This window comes from Copadichromis virginalis, linkage group LG4 (assembly GCF_057382275.1).
Source record: "Copadichromis virginalis isolate Kocher_CV1m ecotype Utaka linkage group LG4, C_Virginalis_male_GT1.1, whole genome shotgun sequence".
NCBI classification, from domain to species: Eukaryota; Metazoa; Chordata; class Actinopteri; order Cichliformes; family Cichlidae; genus Copadichromis; species Copadichromis virginalis.
In genome coordinates, this window is record NC_140621.1 from 2,137,511 (window position 1) to 2,156,418 (window position 18,908).

The following is an 18,908-nucleotide window of genomic DNA, read 5'->3' on the forward strand; positions in this document are numbered from 1 at the left end:
CTTTGTAACAATCTGAGGATGTTTCAGGTCATATTTATCCAGGAAACACAAACATGTAAAGGAGTCATCACAGCTCTCTGACCTCGTTGCTCCAGGTTCACCACTGAAGACTGGATTGCTGCCTTTGGACCAGTCACTCCTCACAGACGGACAGCTGGACCCTGCAGACTGTGACCTCTGACCTCTGCAGACACAAACATGATTGAAGCAGCTGTGATCACACAGACTGCAGATAATGCAGCTGTTTCCTGTCAGTAACATCCTCTTAGATTAGAGTTCAGCTTTTTACAGGAAAACTGGACAAAACTGATTTTTGTTACAAACTCATTTTCATTTCCTCTCAGCTCACAAACACAGTCAGACAATCAACCAGAGTCAACACTGATTATAATGTCAGTGCAGAATTATTTCTGTTACTCAGTGAGTTCAGCTCTCTGACCTCGTTGCTCCAGGTTCACCACTGAAGCCTGGATTTAGACCTTTGGACCGGTCACTCCTCACAGACGGACAGCTGGACCCTGCAGACTCTGCTCTGTCCTCCTCTTCCTCCATCATCATCTTCAGTCAGTCTGAGAGGTAAACCACAAACACTCAGTGAGTTCACATTAACAGGAGGAACTGAGTTACAGTCGCTGACCTCTGACCTGTCATGTGACCATGAAACCAGGTCAATATGTCTGTAGGTTCAGTCATCCAGGTCATGTGATCTAAGGAGCTTGGAGAGAAAAGAGACGTCTTTAAGTTTCTGGAAGACGTTTCATCTGAGAAGCTTCTTCAGCTCTAAAACCAAACGGTGGAGAGTCCCAGATATTTAAACCTGAGAGGGAAAGAAAGCATGTCGCTGACCCACCACTGATGTTATTTCAAGGAGGAAACTGAGAGCCTTTGCACCAGGAGCACCAACATCAGCTCCAGCAGTGATCCACTGATGTGTTTTTATTCCATGTATGAATGTTGTTATTGACAGAGATGACGTTTGTGTGTCAGTGATGCAGTGACTGTTGTTGTTACCTGTACAGGCTGGTTAGACTCTATGAAACAGATCATACAGATCTCTGCATGTTAGAAGAGACTATTAAAGGTCATGAATGAGACAAAGGCAGGGAGGCGTCCTTTACAGCTAAACAGCAGAGTGAGAGAACAGCCAGCACCTCTACATTTATCACATTATACAGCACATGTATGATACTGACAGGGATGAGAAGAATTTAGTGATTCTGATCCCATCATTGATATTACTTATTGATTCTCAGTAGCTCTGCTCTGACAGTCACCACCATCACTGAGCAGCATATCAAAGACATTTGTGCACATTAACTGCATGTTGTGGCTCAAATGTTTGTGCATGTTGGAGGCATTTCCTCTTTGTTGTGATCAGTGTTGGTCATTACTCAAAACAGTCATTATTACACATATTACACAGAACACTTTGATTAAAAGTAATGGAGTACGTTACTTCATTACTCCTCATAACATTACTTTGATGTTACTGTGTGAAATGAACAAATGAGCATGTAACAACATAAAGCTGAGGTACAGCCCCACACACCAACACAGATCCTGATGAGGTCACGTGATGTTTCTCTGAGTGTTTATGAACACAAATCAAAGATGAAACAGCACAAAGACACTTCAAAGTGATTCTACTGTAGAAACATGAACAGGTAGAAACCTGCAGCCTGACTGCTCATCACTTTGTTACCTGTTCAAGTTCAGCAGCAGCAGCTCACTTTATCACGGTGCTGGTCTGGGGTCAGTGTTTACTCAGCTTTAACCTCACTCTGGGTTCTTGGCTAGCCTAGCTTTAGCTTAGTGTTAGCATGCTGTGTGCTAGCTTAGCGTCAGAGCTCTGCAGGTGTCTCGTGTGTAAATATTAATCACAGTGACAGTAAAGGAGGTAAAGGGCTGTGACGTCATCACGTACGCTGCGTCCTCTGTGGGCTCTGAGTGAACTCAAAGTACAAACTACAAGTACACAAACACGAACGTAGCTCAGAGTGGCGGACACACTCGGCCTCGTTGGTCCAGCTGTGAGTCCGTTACCGTGAACTATGGAGCGGCAGATTTGTGCTGAACTAAGCTGCACACAGCTGATGTTAGCCAGGAAACATTACACACTGACTTTAATGGAGAGACCGGAAATACAAACACACACAGTTTGTTGTGTGAAGAAATCAAACACGAGCTGAACAAACAATAAAGTTCCTAAAGACAAACTGTTAAAGGAGGAAACAAAGCAAACTTACAGTTTCTTCACACCAACAACAAGCTCCACTCCACACCTGGGGCCCGTTCTTCGTACGTCGCTTACTACATCCAAGATCAAATGACACATCCAAGATCAAATCATCGCGCTAACCGTGAGCTCGCTAATCCGGTTCCCCGAACACACCTGCTGTTGACGATTACTACAGCTGGACGCAGGAATGTGACATCACTGGGTGTCGTAAAAGGGGCTACGCATCGATAGTAGAAACATTGATCGGCAACCCGCTGATTGGTCGGCGAAAATGTCCAAGGGGCGTGCTCGGTATTTTCCGGCAGCAGAGCAAGAACTCATGAGTGAGGGATTTCAGGAGTTTCAGAGTTTAATTAAAACGCAAGAGAACACTGCAAAGGCTGCAAAAGCAAGGAGAGAGGGCTGGCAGAAAGTTGCTGACAAATCAAACTCGTAGGTAATTTAATAATAATAATAATAATGGATTGGGTTCATATAGCGCTTTCCAAGGCACCCAAAGCGCTTTACGATACCACTATTCATTCACTCCCACATTCACACACTGGTGGAGGCAGCTACGGTTGTAGCCAGGCTGCCATATCGCGCCATCGGCCCCTCTGGCCAACACCAGTAGGCGGTAGGGTAGATCTATCATATGACACTATATTGTCCAATATCATATGGCATTATATTATATTATAATATGTTATATTATATCCCCTTTCACATTAGAGCCACAACAGGACCCACAAGAACATGGGAACAAGTAAAAGTGGAATACAGGAGTATTCTACAGAATGGTAATATTTATCTCTTAGATTGCTTTGCGTCTCTTGGCAAGGTAATACTGGCCTGTAATACTCTGTTAGTTTGTTCATAACAGCAACCAAGAAAAGGGCAGAGGAAAAAAAGACAGGTGGTGGTCCTGCACCCCCTCGTCAACAAGTTGGTTAAGTAAATAATACCCTCACGGGAATATCGATATCTCTCTATGAGCACACTGTCGCGCTGAGCTAAAGGATCCTGTCTGTCCCGCAATATACGCTGAATTCTGAGGACTCTCCTTATCAATCTTGCACCTTCCGCAATGGGTTGGTCGCGTATACGGACAGGACATGGCTGCGACAGGCTTCCCAAATCCACCTTCGCTTTTATAGCCGTGGTCTCTCATCTTGATTACACGAAGTAATTTACAATTACTACTCTGAAATATGAATTACATCTGTAATAATCACATACATGTAATAGAATGTTAATAGTACATTTCCCTTTTTTAGGAAATGACCTGTATGTATCTGTGTGACATCAATAAAAGGATCAAGTGCTGCATTATCTTTAGTTACATTGATAATATTTATTTATGGTGAAACAGTGGAAAAATATCGCTGTTGCTTTCGTATAAATGAAGCGGACATACCTGCGTGGCCGCGATCTAATCCTGTTTACATAAAGTAAACCTGCTCCCGAGCAGGTTTACGCTTACGGCTCTGTTGCTATGACAGCAAGTCCCGGATGAGCTTCGGGGAACCGACTGATCCAGGATCACGCGAAATCGTCAACAATCTAATCCGGCTAACCTACTTAGCGAGGTACGAAGAACGGGCCCCTGGACACTAAACACGGACACACAGGTGAGCTGCTTCCTGGAAGGAGGCGGGGCTCCACCTGAAACTCAGCACAGGTGGGAGGGGCTCAGCTCTGTGTGTGCTGATGTGTTAACTTTAAAAATATGCCGTCTGACTGCTCAGACTGAGTCAGAGTAAAGTTCACATGCTGATGTGTGGAGACATGAAACCTTGTTGTAGCTGCAGGTGTGAACACACTGATCCCAGATCAGCTCTGCTGTATTTGTAACATGAACATTTCTGCTGCAAAGCTTCAAATGTTCAGCATGTTTCTCTGTTTCCAGTCTATAGATCCAGTCACACTTTCTACCTTCACCTGTGCAGTAAAGACTGAGAGCAGAGCTGAAAGCAAGCGTCCAATCAGTGAGCAGCATCAACACCTGAGCTTCATTCAGACTCTGTTATTGAAGATGTTGTTGGTACAAAGTTCATCTGCTGCTCACATGAATCCATGAAAGATTTATTTCACTGAATGTTTCTTCAAAGCTCATTTCAACCTGTTGAAGTCATGAATGAAAGTGCAGACTGAGAGTGGATCACATGATGTTTGAGGTGTGTCATGTGACATGTTCAGTATTGTCACACATGTCTAGATTGTCCCTGATATCATAACTGCTCAAACACTGATGATTATATTTGAAGAATTATTCCTGATGGCAGCAAAGTTTGAATGGAGCTCTCTGTCTGTGCTGATTTGTCGCCCTCTGGAGGTCAAAGCACAAACTGCATGATGTCACTGTAACCACCACAGAGACAGGAAGTGTTTTTATGACTGAAACACTGAAATGATGCTAACGGCTGTCGTTAGGCTCACTGACAGCAGTGCTGATGTGTTCATGTCAAACACTGGCTCAGGTCAGACTCCTTCATCCTTCTCCAGCGTGAGGCCGCCCTCAGACCCACAGGAGCTCTGACCTTTGACCTCCTGACCCTAACCATTTTAGTCTTGTTGCATCTGCAAATCCATCCAAACTGTAGCCGAGCAAAAGAAGCTGGAAGCTGTTCTATGAATGATGTTGTTGAAGGAGCTTGGAAAGAAAAGCGTCTGGACTTCTTTAAGTTGCTTGAAGAGGGACATGGACGTCTTAACGCCCACTTACATCCTGGGACATTTGATCACAGGAAATCACATGATGGGGTGGGGCTAGATCTCACAATGGGTTCACCCAAAACCTTGGCTGATTGTGACCCACACCCGTTCTCACACCGTGGCTCGTGTGATTAGGTAGAGGATCAACAGGGGCTCCGTGTCCCTGAATTTAAACTGAATCTAAACACACCGTGCACAATGCCAAGTTAGATAATGGTTAAAAGAACAAGATAAGAATAAATAAAAAGATAAAATAAGGATAAGAAATAACTTAAAAAAATAAAATAAAAAGATAAATAACTGCAAATAAGTACAAATAAGTAACTGAAGACACGTGTGGTCTGCAGATGTCGATGTACATGGATGTACATGGAGTTTAATGTGCAAAATGAACTTAGTGTGCAAAGTGACCTGATGTGCAAACTGCAGTTTGAGGTCGGTCAGCTGTTCAGGAGTCTGATAGCAGTGGGGAAGATGGAGTTGTTGAGTCTGGATGTTCTACATTTCACACTTCTGAACCTTCGTCTCGAGGGCAGAGGTGTGTCTCTCCTCTGGACTCTGTGATGGTAGCTGCTCTGCAGAGAGGGCAGCGGGGTCCTGATGATCTTCTCCACAGTTGTTATCACTCTCTGCAGGCGTTTGCGGTTTGCAGTAGTGCTGCCGTACCATGCAGTGATGCAGCTGTCAGGCTGCTCTCCACAGTGCAGCTGTAGAACCTGCTGAGGATCTTGGCCAACATACCAAATTTCCTCAGCCTCCTCAGGAAATACAGCAGCTGCTGAGCCTTCTTGAGCAGCTGTGTGAGTTTGAGTCCCTCACTGACTCAAACTCCTTCAGTGACACTTGCAGCCTTGCAGATTAGTTTGCTGATCCTGATGCATCTCTGCAGCTGATGCTGTCCCCCAGCAGACAACAACAACATAGATGCTCTCACTAGTCCACTTTACCCTCTAATCACATCTCTGACATCTGCAGGTTGCTCCATAGAGACTCTTGTGCAATGCCAGGTGTTTGTGTTTGTGTTTGTCTGTAGGTACACATTAGATATGACCATAGACGCACACACACAAGTGAACACAGCAGCACAGATGGTTTCCACCTGCTTCCCTCTTTCTTCACACAACTGTGAGGATGATGAAGAGGTTTCAGGACGAGGTGGTCAGCAAGCACAGGATAAAGCAGGGCCATGAAACTCTCTGGTGCAGCAGATGTTTAATCAGACTCAGCTTTAGGCTTCTTTTCCCACCTGGCAGCAAAGTAACAGCTTCACTAATGTGAACAGTCACAATGTTAAACGTTTCTATATCTTCATATATTTTTATCTGTTGATGCTGCAGAATAAAGTCTGTTAACAGAGTGCAGGATGTGTAGAGCAGGTCCAGCTCTCCCTTTACTGTGTCCACTTTCATCAGCCCCTGTGAAGTGACACAGAGTGCATGTGTGTCTGTCAGCTGTTGTTTGTTGTGAAGGATGGAACAAATGAACACACACTTTTAGAGAAATCTGAAAAAGCAACACGTGCTTGGGCTCCTTCTGTGCTCGTCTTCATTAATGCTGATCTTTCTTTCCTGTTTGTTCTTTGGCACAAGCTTCAGTCTTTTCTCCCAGGGCTCCTTCACACTTAGAAACACACCTACATTCATTTATACACAAACATCATGAAACAAAGGCTTTGTAAAAGAGGACATGAGATCCTCTCTGAACAGCACATTCATATCAAACACAGGACTGAACAGGATATACTGAGTCTGTGCTGTTTTCATTGTTACTTGCTGAGTATTTTTCCAGTGTTTGAAATGTGACTCAAGTCTGATTCTTCTACTGTGTGTGAACTCTAAGCAGCTGCATTAAACAGCTGCTTTTCAAACCAGGCTCAATCCTATGACTCTGTGAATGTAAACTTTTGTCACCTGCATGAATAACAATCCTTGATCTAGTCAGGACTGCAGTGCTCCTGTGATCCCAGCTTATAGATGGAGGCTAGCATGAGAGGCTCAGCAGCTAAAGCAGCACACCTGGGTCTCCCAGCCTATTAAAAGCAGCCCTTTGCTTCACCTGCTTCACTAAACATTATTATTATTATTTAAGCAGAGTGGTGTGATTGATGTAGGCATTGCTGTGTGACAGGAGGACTTTTCTTGAAACAGCTCGTGTGACATGAGCTGACGTAAAAACAGTGATGTTAGCTTGATTCTCTTGGCTAAAACTATTTTAAAAAGAGGGTCAATCATGCAAATCTGCCAATAGAAGCCAAAGTTACAGCCCCTCAGAGTTTAAAGAGAAAAGGCCCGTTTCCAACACTCGGTTGTGCAAAGGGAAACAGGCCCACAGTGCCTGAGTGTGTGGGTAATTCTTCAAATAATATTCAAAAGCAAACATTTTTAAGCATGTAAATAAAATTCAATCATTTCTGCTCTTCAATACCTAAGAAATGAAAACTGGCAGATGGTCCCAAAATGTGAAACGCCTGGCTATCTGTGCATTTAGTGCTGCAAGTTTTCACTGTTTACCTTCAGAAGCATAAATCTCTGCACAGATAATGTTCATATGTGGATTCCTGGTTTCTGCAGTTAATTGTGACCCAAAGCGTATTTTTAAAGTGGTTCCAGGCAATAAAGTCTAAAAATAAATACATCTACTTCCTTTTTCTGTGTTCCAGCCTCAGTGACTCTGACACAGTGCTGTAATATTTACACCTCTGATGAAAGCAGAGTTTGTAGTTGCAGAGAAATACTCGACTCATTTTGGGCATTTACGAGCAGGAACCTCAGAAAGCCCCTCGCTGCTTCACTGGTTAAGAAGCAAAGCAAACATTAGTTCACAGTGATGTTAATTAAGGCCCAAAGTTTAGGAACGAACGTCAGCACTTCACTAATGAATGTAATGCTGATTCATGTGCTTGTTTTGTAATGTGCATGTTGTGCGTTGCTATTTCCCATATTCTTTGGCACTGATAGATGAAGAGTCTCAGGCAGGACCGAGGCTGCCAGCTGCTGACAGTGAGCAGGGAGAGAGCAGCAGAAGCTGGGCAAGAGCAGGGCACCTTCAGCCCCCTTCATCAGTCAGAAATCATTTGGGTGTCTGTGTGAAATGTCTGATTTTTAAAATCTTTTTGTAGACATATTTATTAAATGTTTAACAATTATATAGAAGAAAGACAATGTAAAGAACAAAACATGACAAAACAAAAATGAGTTGAAGTTATGAACTGTTTCTGAGAGACAAATAACACCAGGATCCTTTTTGTGTAGCTGACAGCTGGTAACTGTGCAGGGGCGGGTCTAGCAAAGTGTTGCCAGGGGGGCAGGTAGGGCATTAACAGGGAGAGGGGGGCACAAAGAAATACTTTTCTTTCTTATTCTCATTTAAAATGTCGAGCTTTTAATAAATAATTATCTGAATCTTACAACAAACGTTTTCATCTGATGTAAAATGTATAGAAATCCATTATTGTACATAGTCATTTTTTAGGGTCCCATCATAATTTCTTCAGAAGTAAGTACTGCATATGATGCCAGTGTTTCCCACATTTTCTAGATTCTGCACCAGTACTGTGTGTAAAATGCATCAAAAAGTCCGTTTGATTCTTTCTCAGCTGTCTTTCTGTCTCCTTTCACTTTTTAAAGGTTGCCATGTTAGAAAACATATTTTGCCCTGCCGTGCTGTTTATTGATGTGGCAAATGAAAGGTTTATGAAAACATATCTAAATCTGTCATCAGTAATCAGCAATGATCATGTCTCACCTCTAGTCTCTGTCTTAATGTCAGGTTTCCACCGTGTGTTGTAGATGTTCAGGAGGTTAACTCGACCAACAGTCTACTTCCTGTTTAGAATACCAGGACAGGGAGGATGGTGCAGGTTTAAGTTTATTAGACTGATGCATGTATACCAACAAGACAGCGTCCATCACTGTGACAACAGCGTTTGTTTTCATTCAAAGGCTTCATGGTTTTTCCTTTAATACCTGGGGGGCCGGTCTCCAGTCAAAATGCCCGGGACCATTTTTTGTCCCAGTCCAGCCCTGGTGTCAGATCTGCATGCAGTGTCAATGAGACGATCAACAACAGATCAGACAAAACACTCAGGCGGACACTCCTCTGTAGAAGGAAACATGGAAAGTGTGAGGTAATCAGTGCACAACATCACTTTGTATTTCAGGCTGTTTTTATATAGAACTTCAGCACCAATGTAAAAGTTCTGGTTTGAGGAAGATGAAGAACATTTTCAGGAAGGATGCCGTCTGCAAGCAGAGCTGCTTGAACCTCAGCGCTGAGGTCCAGACTACTTCCTGTGAAGCCACGTGATGTAAATCTGCTGCTGTAACTTCACAGTTTACTGAAGCTAAATGCAACTGAAGGAAACGGTTTCCAGGGCCTACTCCGTGGATCGACTTCCTTCGAGGCGTGGACGTCTATCAGCAGAGAATGTCCCTTAGTCTGTAACACAGTCAAATATATTCTCAAGTAATATTCAAGCATGCCATTCAGCGTGTTAGTACGAGCTCGGGAGCAGCTTGGGAGAACAAGAAAACAGAGACTGCTTCAGGTTGTCTTCCCAAATTGACTCAACTTTATTCTCAAGTACAACAGTTTATATAGAGGGACAAATTCATGAGACAGCAGATTATCAGTTTAAACCAGTACAGACCAAGATAAGGCAGCGTCTTCCTGCCCTTGGGTGAAGAAGCATCCTTTGTATAGTGTATCAGTTCAGCTACAATTGTGATTATCTCAGCGACATATTTTCAAGGCACAAAACAAAGAGTTCTTACATTAGTGAAATCTGAAACAAACCATTTGGCCTTCAACAGACGTCTAAAAGATTAAGAAACTAATGTAGCTGAGGGAGTGATCTCTGTGGTATTTCAACCTTGTACCAGCCTGTGATTCTCACACATCAATTCTTGGGTCAAAGAGAAAAATAACTAAAACAAAGGGGCCTTATTGAATGACAGAGTTTTCCTGCATAATGTCACTATAAAACAATATCCAGTAAATGCTACCATGGTACTAAAATACCTACCAGCAACGTTACCATATAATCTGTTTTCAACAAAGGTTTCACTCCGTCCGGTGTTGATGGAATGATTCAGGCCGTACTCGTCAGGCTTCCCGTCGACCACACGCATTTCAGTCACAAACCCCGTGACTGACAACAAGGGAAACAGCAGAAGAAAAGATGTGAAAAATACTGGAAGATGATGATGGAGGATTAACCGCGGTGGCTAAACTGTTTCCTGTCTTTGTGGGCGTACTCACAGGGAAGTTTCCAGGCACGTCAGTCTTGGTGGCTAAAGTCTCCATTTTCCAACATGTATCGCTACAGGTGCAAAGACACAACATTAATCATCAGTGTAAATATTTTAATGCTGTCCAAACGGTGTTTGCTTTGTCTGTCCTCTCGCGCTCACAGAGGAAACGAGGACGCCACCTTCAACCCATCTTCAGTTGGCTCAACCATGGCCGGACTTCCTGTTGGCTTTGTGACAGCAAACCACTTGAAATGAGAGCAAACTGCAGTCAAGCACCACTTACAGCAACCTGTGGACACGCAAATGGAAAGCACTGAGAATCATACAGAAGCATAAGAGCTGTTTATTGTAACACGTGTGTGTGTGTGTGTGTGTGTGTGTGTGTGTGTGTGTGTGTGTGCACATTAATAACACACTGATGTATGTTAGTTTGATTTATGCTATATCTGAGAAAACAATTGCAGAATTTTACATCAAAGTTTCCAAAGCTGATGTTTTGTTGTTCACTCTGTTTTATATTCATATAGTTTGTTGTTTTTAAATCAGTGGACAAAATAAATATTATCACACAAAATCCAGGGTGAAACATAACCAAATAACCTAAATGGTGAAGTCATTATAGAAGTACATGTTGCAAAGGTCAGCCTCCTGTATAGACTGCTAAACTGTCTGGGGGGGCCCTGCCTGTCCTCGTTGGATAAGCTCCACCCCTTTTCCATAAGACGGAGACATTTGTATGAAAATAGATGGGCAGTAAAATAAAAAATAAAAAATATTATGGATGACTCTGTAAATCAAAGTCGGCCTGAGGCAGAAGCAGAAACCATGAGGAGCACAGCACCACTCCCAGAAGGGCACGAAGTGAAGCCATAGCTGCTGAAGAGTGAAGACGTGATGATGGAGGAGATCACAGATGAAGATCTGCTGCCTGCTGACTCTTTATATAGAAGAGTGAGACTATCTCCCCACCAGCAGCTGCACTTATACAAACCCCAGGTGCTGGGATGGCTTTGAACATGTGACATTTTCTGCAAACACATGGACAGTTTCATAACCACAAAGATTATTCCTGCAGCGGCAGAATCGTATCCACTGTGTGAGAGGTGAACGTCAGACAGTTCTTAGAAAATGTAGTTTCTCTTTAAGCTTTTAACGTCTCTTTTACCCCCATTTGTCTAAAACTACTTGACAGCCCTTCATGTCAGAGGTTTATTACCTGTGCAGGATGGAGCACATGGTCTCAGTCAGGCTGGACACGATCACTCCTACAGGAAGTAAATGTGATTTTATTTCACCTGTGAAATGATGAAAAACAGCAGAATAGCTCACGCTAACAAACGGGTGTTGAAATGTTTCATTTTCTGCTGTTTCACAGGTCAAAAAGGGCGTCGAAGCAAACTGAAGCTGAGCTGCTGCTGCTGTTGTAGTGCAGCATCTGCTGTGTGCTTCATCAGAGAACCTTCTGTACACAGCAGACAGAGGCTGCTGCCACTGAAGTCCATCTGCTAGAGAGCTTTAAACACTGGTTATTGAAGTGGCTTTGATGATACTGATACACAGTCTTTGCTGCTGTCACAGGACAGGGATCCACCAGGGAGTAGTTGTCAGGATAAAGAGCCTTCGCTTCTCTAAATATAAACTGGATACTTGTAGGAAACTTTGGGAAGCAGCATTTTTCCTCATATCGTCTAAACTGAAGTTAGCTCAGGTGCTTCTTCCATACTTGCTCTGCAGAAAGCCAAAGAGTTTGGAGCTCTGCAAACATTTGCAGCACAGCTGGATGTTTGTAACTTTGGTCACCTCTGTATCATCCCTCAGATTCTTTCTGCACAGCTTTGAAACCACGACAGCACGAGTGATGCTGAGGAGACGTCCAGTTTAAACAGACCTTTATTCCTGGAACACAAACACATGAAGTGATGCTGCTAAAGAAGAACATTTAATCGCACTAATGAATCAAGCATCTGTTTGTCTGTCAGTCTGTCAACAGTTCCTCTGATCGACTTCAGACTTGGTGGGTATTTTGTTTTTGCAGCGGTCAAAGTCGATCAGCGTGTTGCTTTGTCTGCTGTAAATCTGCCTGTACAAAGGGAAACATGCATGTTTTAGATGCAAACTCACAACATGGCTGCATTTTTGTGATTATGTGTATTTTATATTGATTTATTCTATTATGTTTTGTATATGAATCTTTACAAGTGTGTCGATACAAAGGCTTGATTAAAACAAAGGTCTCAGCTGTGCTGTTAGGGATGCTCTCATATTTGTTTCAAATGTAATAAATCAAAGGATTTCAGGCTTTTCATCCTTTTTATTTGTTTGGTTCTAACAGCAGCTGGATAAAAACATGCAGGTGATGAATATAATTGTGTGATATTATGAGCATTGTGAATAAAGAAAGAGCAGAGATAGTAAAAAGGAAACAGGTGATGGACGTGAGATTTTCAGAACAAAAGCTCCTCAGTGAGACGATCACCTGGACACAAGGTCAGGCAGCTGGGACTCATCTAGAGAGCAAAATGGAAAAGTGATCTGTGCAGAACATCACTGTTGATTGCAGTTATTTACATCAGACTTCTTCTCTGAGATAAGAGCACCGTTTCTGGGAAAGATGACAGTATTTCCAGGCTGGATGCTGTTTGCAGGGAGAACTGAATGAAAGTCTCCTGCACCTCAGCGCTGAGGTCCACACCTGTGAACACAGATGAGGTCAATCTGCTGCAGCACGTAGAGCTTTACTGATCAGCAGGTTCAAAGGATTCAGCAGAGCGTAGAGTCAGAGCTAAATGCCACATCACCATAGAGTTTGTTAACAACAGCTTTCTTTGCCCTTTGTCTCGATGGACTGAATCAGGGATACTCGTCATACTTCACCTCAACCACGTCACTGAGAGACCCCAGCCTGACACAGCAGCAGAGATGATGAAAGCAGAAACAGCAAACAGATGCTTCAGTTGTGTTTCTCTCTGTGTGTGCGCTCACGCCCACTTGTGTGTGTGAACTTTCCACGTACCTCAGCTTGTTTCTCCAACATGAGCCATCAGGGCTGAAAAACATCACTAACACATGAATTCTTTCTCTTTTTGTTATCACCTGTGATCATGTGTCTCATGTTTCTGTCATTCACCAGTTCTTGTAGAGTTACGTGTAACTAGACTTCTGTGGGACGTAAATGATTGTTTTGTATGCAGATCTGTACAAAGGATGGAAACACTTGATTACAAAGGAGATCTCAGCTGTGTTGTTGTGGATGGACTTCAACGTATTTGTTAAAAAAGAGAATAAAGCAAAGTGTTTTAGCTGTTTGGGAGTTTTTCTTTGATTCCATTCAGTTTTATTTCTATGGAGTCAAATAATAAGAAAGGCTCTAGAACAGCCCTGAGTTTGTCCAGGTGACACTCCTCTGAAGAACAAAGACAAAGAGGAAGAAGGGGATTCGTTTTCAAGTCTTGTTTCTTTCAAAATAAAAGCTGAAATGTTTTGGAAGCATGATAATATTTCAGCCAGGATGCCGTCTCCAAGGAGACCTGCACCTCAGCGCTGAGCTCCACATCACGCCCTGTGAAAGCACAGATATAAATCTGCTGCAGTGAGAAGAACTTTACCCAACACAAGTGTAGAAGTAGACATTTGACTTTACCTACAACCTGTTAACAACAAAGCTTTCATTGCCTCTGCTGTTGATGTCATGTAGGACTAATCATACTTCACATCAGCCATGCACACGTCAGAGGATCTCCAGGCTTTCAGTAATAAAGCCAAGCAGATGATGTGAACATAGCAATAGTAAAACATGCATCATAATCAGCTGTATGTGTCGACTATGTGGCACCTCAGTCTTGTTGGCATGAAGAAAAGTTGTGTAACATGTAGCATAAGGGCTGCAAAGACATCATGTAGACAGCAGTCGTCTGTTAGTCGTAACGTATCTCCTGTTAAAGAGTTAAATGTGCGTTCTCCATCTCTGTCCTCTCACAGCTCGCCGTACACCAACTCCAGCTGTGGTAACCATGGCTGTGCCCATCAACACGCTGAAGCTGAGACGCCACCCGTCACTATGGCGACTCCAATAGGGTTACCTGTCAGCTGTGGACGCATGAAAGGAAAACAGCAGAAACACAGACATGTTTACTGGAACATTTCCTATTGACAGCTTTATGGAAAAGTGGGTTTAAAGACTTTTCTATGTTTGATTTTGTTTATTTATGGATTTATTGTGAAAGGAATTTCAAAGGTTTAATTTGACCTTTCCCCTGTTTTTCATACAGACTGGAGACGAATGGATGGTGCTTTCTTTGTTTGTCTAAAGATAATGAATAAAACTCTACACACATCTTAAACCACCCTCCTTTCTATATATTTTGTTATATAAATGGAAAGTATATAAGACACAAACTGAGCTTATATGATACTAAGGACCCTGGAGGTCAGTCCACCTTTATAATTCAGCACAGCCTGGAGTCTTGGTCTTTTCTTGGATGTTGGTTCCCTTTGTTTCCATCCTCTGTTAAGATGTTTCAGTAATGTTGAGGTCTGGGGAGGCCAATCCATGGCTGACGTCCTGTGATGCTGCATTAGCAGTTTGTTCATAGTGAAAAATGAAGCCACTGCCAATCAGACATTTGCACAGTGGATCAACTTCTGATGGTACTGTCCTGAATTCCACACCTATAATATGTTTGCATGTACTGATGAATATGTGCAGCTGATTTTCAGTCCAGTTCCTGTGTGACAGACGCCAGTCTTTCTGCCTGTGTCCTTCCTTAACAATAGAGCCATCCTTCCACTGAGACTGTTTCTGATGAGGCTTCACTGAGCAGTAGATGGATCCCTCAGCTCATCTAATCGTCCTATTTCTAACACATGACTGTCAGAAACTGTTAATCTGCTGCAGCTCTTTAACTCCTCCACTTCTTTTTTTGTAATCTCTTAGTTTCCTCATCTTTTAAGGTGGCACTGCACACCAGATCCAAAGTCAACATGCTGTTATATGATGGAGTTGAACCTGTAATGGAGTTTGATTTAAACCAATCAGCAATTAAGTGAATGATGATGAGCAAAGATGGTGGAGGTGGTGGATGAAGACCCGGACAGCTGTGGTTGGCTCCTCGTATAGAGCAGAGTGAGGTTGTGTTTGCACATTATTATAAAACCATGTTCACCATATATTTTAGCTGCAGACAATAACATGATTTCTTTGCTGTGGTGATTTTATTCCACTTTGGTAAAATGGGAAACCATCATTTCTTGCTGTAATTCACACATTATTCCAAGAGCCTCAACACGAGCCTTGTAGTCCGACCATATATAGACAAATCAATAGTTGTGTTTGTAACAGCTCATGAACATGAATCGTTCCACATTACTTTGAAATCATTGTAAACTAAACTGGAATAAATGAGTGTTTATATATAGTTTTGTCTCAGCTGTTCATACACAGTGTTTCAGTTCTTATCAGAGTCCCACCGTCTCACTGTGGTGAACCTTTAGCTCTGTTGGAAGCGTGTTGTTAGACCAGGTTTCCCTCATTTAAAAATAATCTCTCATTAGAAATGGACATGATGTCTAAGACATAGAAATGCTTATTATGGGTTCACTTGATGTCACTGAAAAGATGCACATGGGTAACGTGCAGGCCGTCCAGCTCCGAGGTTTATCTCCTCACCTCGAGTCTGCGACACTCTCTCCGTGTCCTCTCAGATAAGGGCGCGCACATTTCTGCACCATCTTCTAAATTACAAAGAGCGATTCACAAAACAGAAGCTCACAAAACACTCATCACAAACCAAAAATGGCTCCACTGAGCGTCAAACTGTCACCAGAATTTACTGATAATCTAAAGACTCACAGAACTCATTGTGTCTCATTGTGTCTTAGTTTGAGACATAAGTGCATGATCATAATACTGTGTAGTTAGATGAGACAGAGCTGATGCTTGCTCTTAATTATCCTCTTCATGTTTCCCGAGCCTCAGCAGTGGAAGCTACCATGGATAGAAAGACTATGACTCATCTTAAATCTCAAATCTTTGTCTCCAAAGAGCTGCTGATGTGTCCGATATGATCCACAAGCTTAAACTAGGATTATAAGTGTGTGCAGTGATGTGTGTGAAACCTCTGAGGACTCACACGTGTGTGCTTCAGCCCACACACACATATGAAGCACTGCGACCTCACACAGAAGTGTTTTACACATCCAGCCTGAATCCTGATCATTTCTACAGTTTATTAAGTTCAGCTTCACCTGAACATCAGTGATGAAGCTGCTCTGACTCCATCACAGCTCACAGCTGTTGGAATGAGTCAAACAATGAAGAAGGTTCAGAAACAGCTGATGATTTTACAGAAACATGATGCAAACATGAAAATGGACACATGATTTTTTATTAACAGACACTGTTTATGTTTCACTGTGCATGACGTCATCAACACTGACACCAGGGGGCGCTCATCAGCAGCCTGAGGAAGTGTGATAAGGGAGGGAGACGCAGTGTTGTGTGTACTGCAGTCGGACAGAAGGAAAAACTTCCTCCTGAAAACATTTTCATCCTTCCCAAAAGTGTTTGAGTCAAATGTTACAAATATATAAATACAATAAAACACAGGGTCTTACATAAAATTAGTGATGCAGTTGTGCACTGAGCACCTTTCCAATGTTCCTTCCTCAGATGAGTCCAGCTGCTGAACACATTAACATCTGTATGTAAATGTAGCCGAGAACCAACCTGAGCACTGCTGGGAAAATACAAAGGCAACCATCAAAGTGCTGTATTATCTTATTTATTCTGAATGTTGACTTAGATCCACACCACGATTTATGAAACTATAGAACTAAAATAACAACAATCGTCTGCTTCTTTAAAATTTCTTTCATTACATCAAACCAGTGAAAACTGAAAAAAACAAAGAGCTGTTAGCATGTTCAGACCAACTTTGAGACAGAGACTGTAAAGTTCTGCACTTTAAATCCTGCCTGTGTTCCTGCAAATGATTCACACTGAAAGTATCTTAGTTTAGTATTGAGTGAGCCACAAAGCAGCCTGATAGCTTTAAAACAGGAAAAGTAAATGAAATTGACAGTTTCAGTGTAGCTGGATCTATTATTGGGGGGTCATGACCCCCGTAACCCTGCCTGGTCCTGAGGTCAAATCCACCATCTTTGTTTCAGAGCTTCATGTTCTCCCGTGTTTGTGTGCGTCCTCTCCGGTACTCCGGCTTCCTCCCACAGTCCAAACACATGCAGTTAGTGGGGTCAGGTTAGCTGTGAGTGGTTGTGTCTCTGTGTTATTCCACCTTATTCAATGACTTCCTGTTAGCATGAAGTGCTTCTGTAGGACTGATGTCATTTTCATGGTTGGATCATTTAAATGAAGCTGGACTCAGATGCAGTAAATAAGCTGATTGATCATTAATGAATAAAGCTGGTCAAACACATCACGTGGACACATGTGATTGTGTGTTGTAGTATTGATCCCAATGCTGGTATCAGTCCTGGATCAATAACACTGGATGGATGCGTTCAGCATGGAGCCCTGAGCTGTGTTACAGACAAACATGGAAACTGACAGGTCTGTGTCATTCACAGTCTGTAACACTTCTAAACAACAGAGGCTGACCCAAGTGCCTCAGAGCCAGGCACGCTCACATCACAGCTCTCTAAATAAGCCAGTTTCAAAATAAGAGCTGAAAGCTGTGTTTGCTTGTGTTAGCTTATTATTGTGGAGACTAACATTCAGTGATCATGTGTTCAGACTCATAATGATTACTCTCAGAAATCCTGATCTTTGTATTTACTGTGTGTTGGATCAATAACTGAGATTCATGGTATCACACAGCTGTGCTGCTGCTGATGTCAGCACATCTGGAACAATACGAGGTATCTGCTACCAGACTGAGCAGGACGTGAGACCTGTGGACTGTTTAAAGCTGTCCCTCCACAGCTCACTCAGACCTGATCCACACCTCAGTGATATTCTCTGACTTCCTCATAGAGACAGAAACCATTCAGATCTGGGACCATCAGCTGACTGATGATGTCACACAGACTGTGTTTTTCAGGAACAGTGATTCTGATGTGAGCCTGCTAGCTGACAGCAGACCTGATGAAAGCACATGTTCACATCTGTGAGGACAGACTGGACTCTTTGACTGCACCTTGGTTCTCCTCAGAGGTCTGTACAGGAGCATGTCCACCCCCACTGAAGATCTCAGTCACTGTGAAACATAGAAAGCTGCTTGTGTGGCCTCTGCCTCACATGTAGATACAGCTACAGGTTTCTCTGTCAGTCAGACTGAAACAGTGTCCTGATGCTGCATCATTCAGCTCTGTGCCCCAGTCAGCATCACTGGGAGCTACCAGTGTTTCTGCCCTTTTCCTGTAACACTACACTCAGCACAGGCTCAGCTGGTATCCAGTGTTGGACTTTGGCTTCAGCTGCTGTGATAGATCCTCTAACATAGATCAGCTCTGCTACATGTTGTTAGATAAGTGCAGCTGCTGTCATGTCCTGATGTTTCTCTGGCTCAGCAGCTTCTCCATCAGAGGTTCACATGGAGCTGATCCAGTATCTCCAGTAACTGTGTTCTGTGCCTCACTGGTTCATCCTTCTGTCTGTGTGACGTCAGTCAGATGTTGAAGTTAAACTCTGTAATCTTCACTGTGTCACAGAGTTCAGTGAGTCCCGTTATTCACAGTATCAATCAGATCATCAGAGAACAGCTGAT

At 42.8% G+C, this 18,908-nt stretch overlaps 1 protein-coding gene and 2 long non-coding RNA genes across 3 annotated transcripts in view; 1 reads left to right on the top strand and 2 right to left on the bottom strand.

Annotated features, from left to right (window-relative positions):
• Positions 1 to 9,964: 9,964 nt before the first annotated feature.
• LOC146710522 (uncharacterized) lies at positions 9,965 to 13,509 on the bottom strand. Its single transcript, XR_014919948.1, has 3 exons — positions 10,345 to 13,509; positions 10,193 to 10,253; positions 9,965 to 10,082 (listed from the first exon to the last, which is right to left on the bottom strand). It is a non-coding gene; the product is annotated as an uncharacterized LOC146710522 (long non-coding RNA).
• Positions 13,510 to 13,513: 4 nt separating this feature from the next.
• Positions 13,514 to 14,629, top strand: LOC146710523 (uncharacterized). The gene is made up of 2 exons (XR_014919949.1): positions 13,514 to 14,350; positions 14,454 to 14,629. It is a non-coding gene; the product is annotated as an uncharacterized LOC146710523 (long non-coding RNA).
• Positions 14,630 to 16,546: 1,917 nt separating this feature from the next.
• The window catches only part of LOC146710524 (uncharacterized), a 31,836-nt gene continuing 29,474 nt past the window's right edge, over positions 16,547 to 18,908 (bottom strand). The window contains exon 13 of the mRNA XM_085453104.1: positions 16,547 to 18,908. This exon is cut by the window's right edge and continues 1,414 nt beyond it. The gene's annotated coding sequence lies outside the window, so the exon portion shown is untranslated.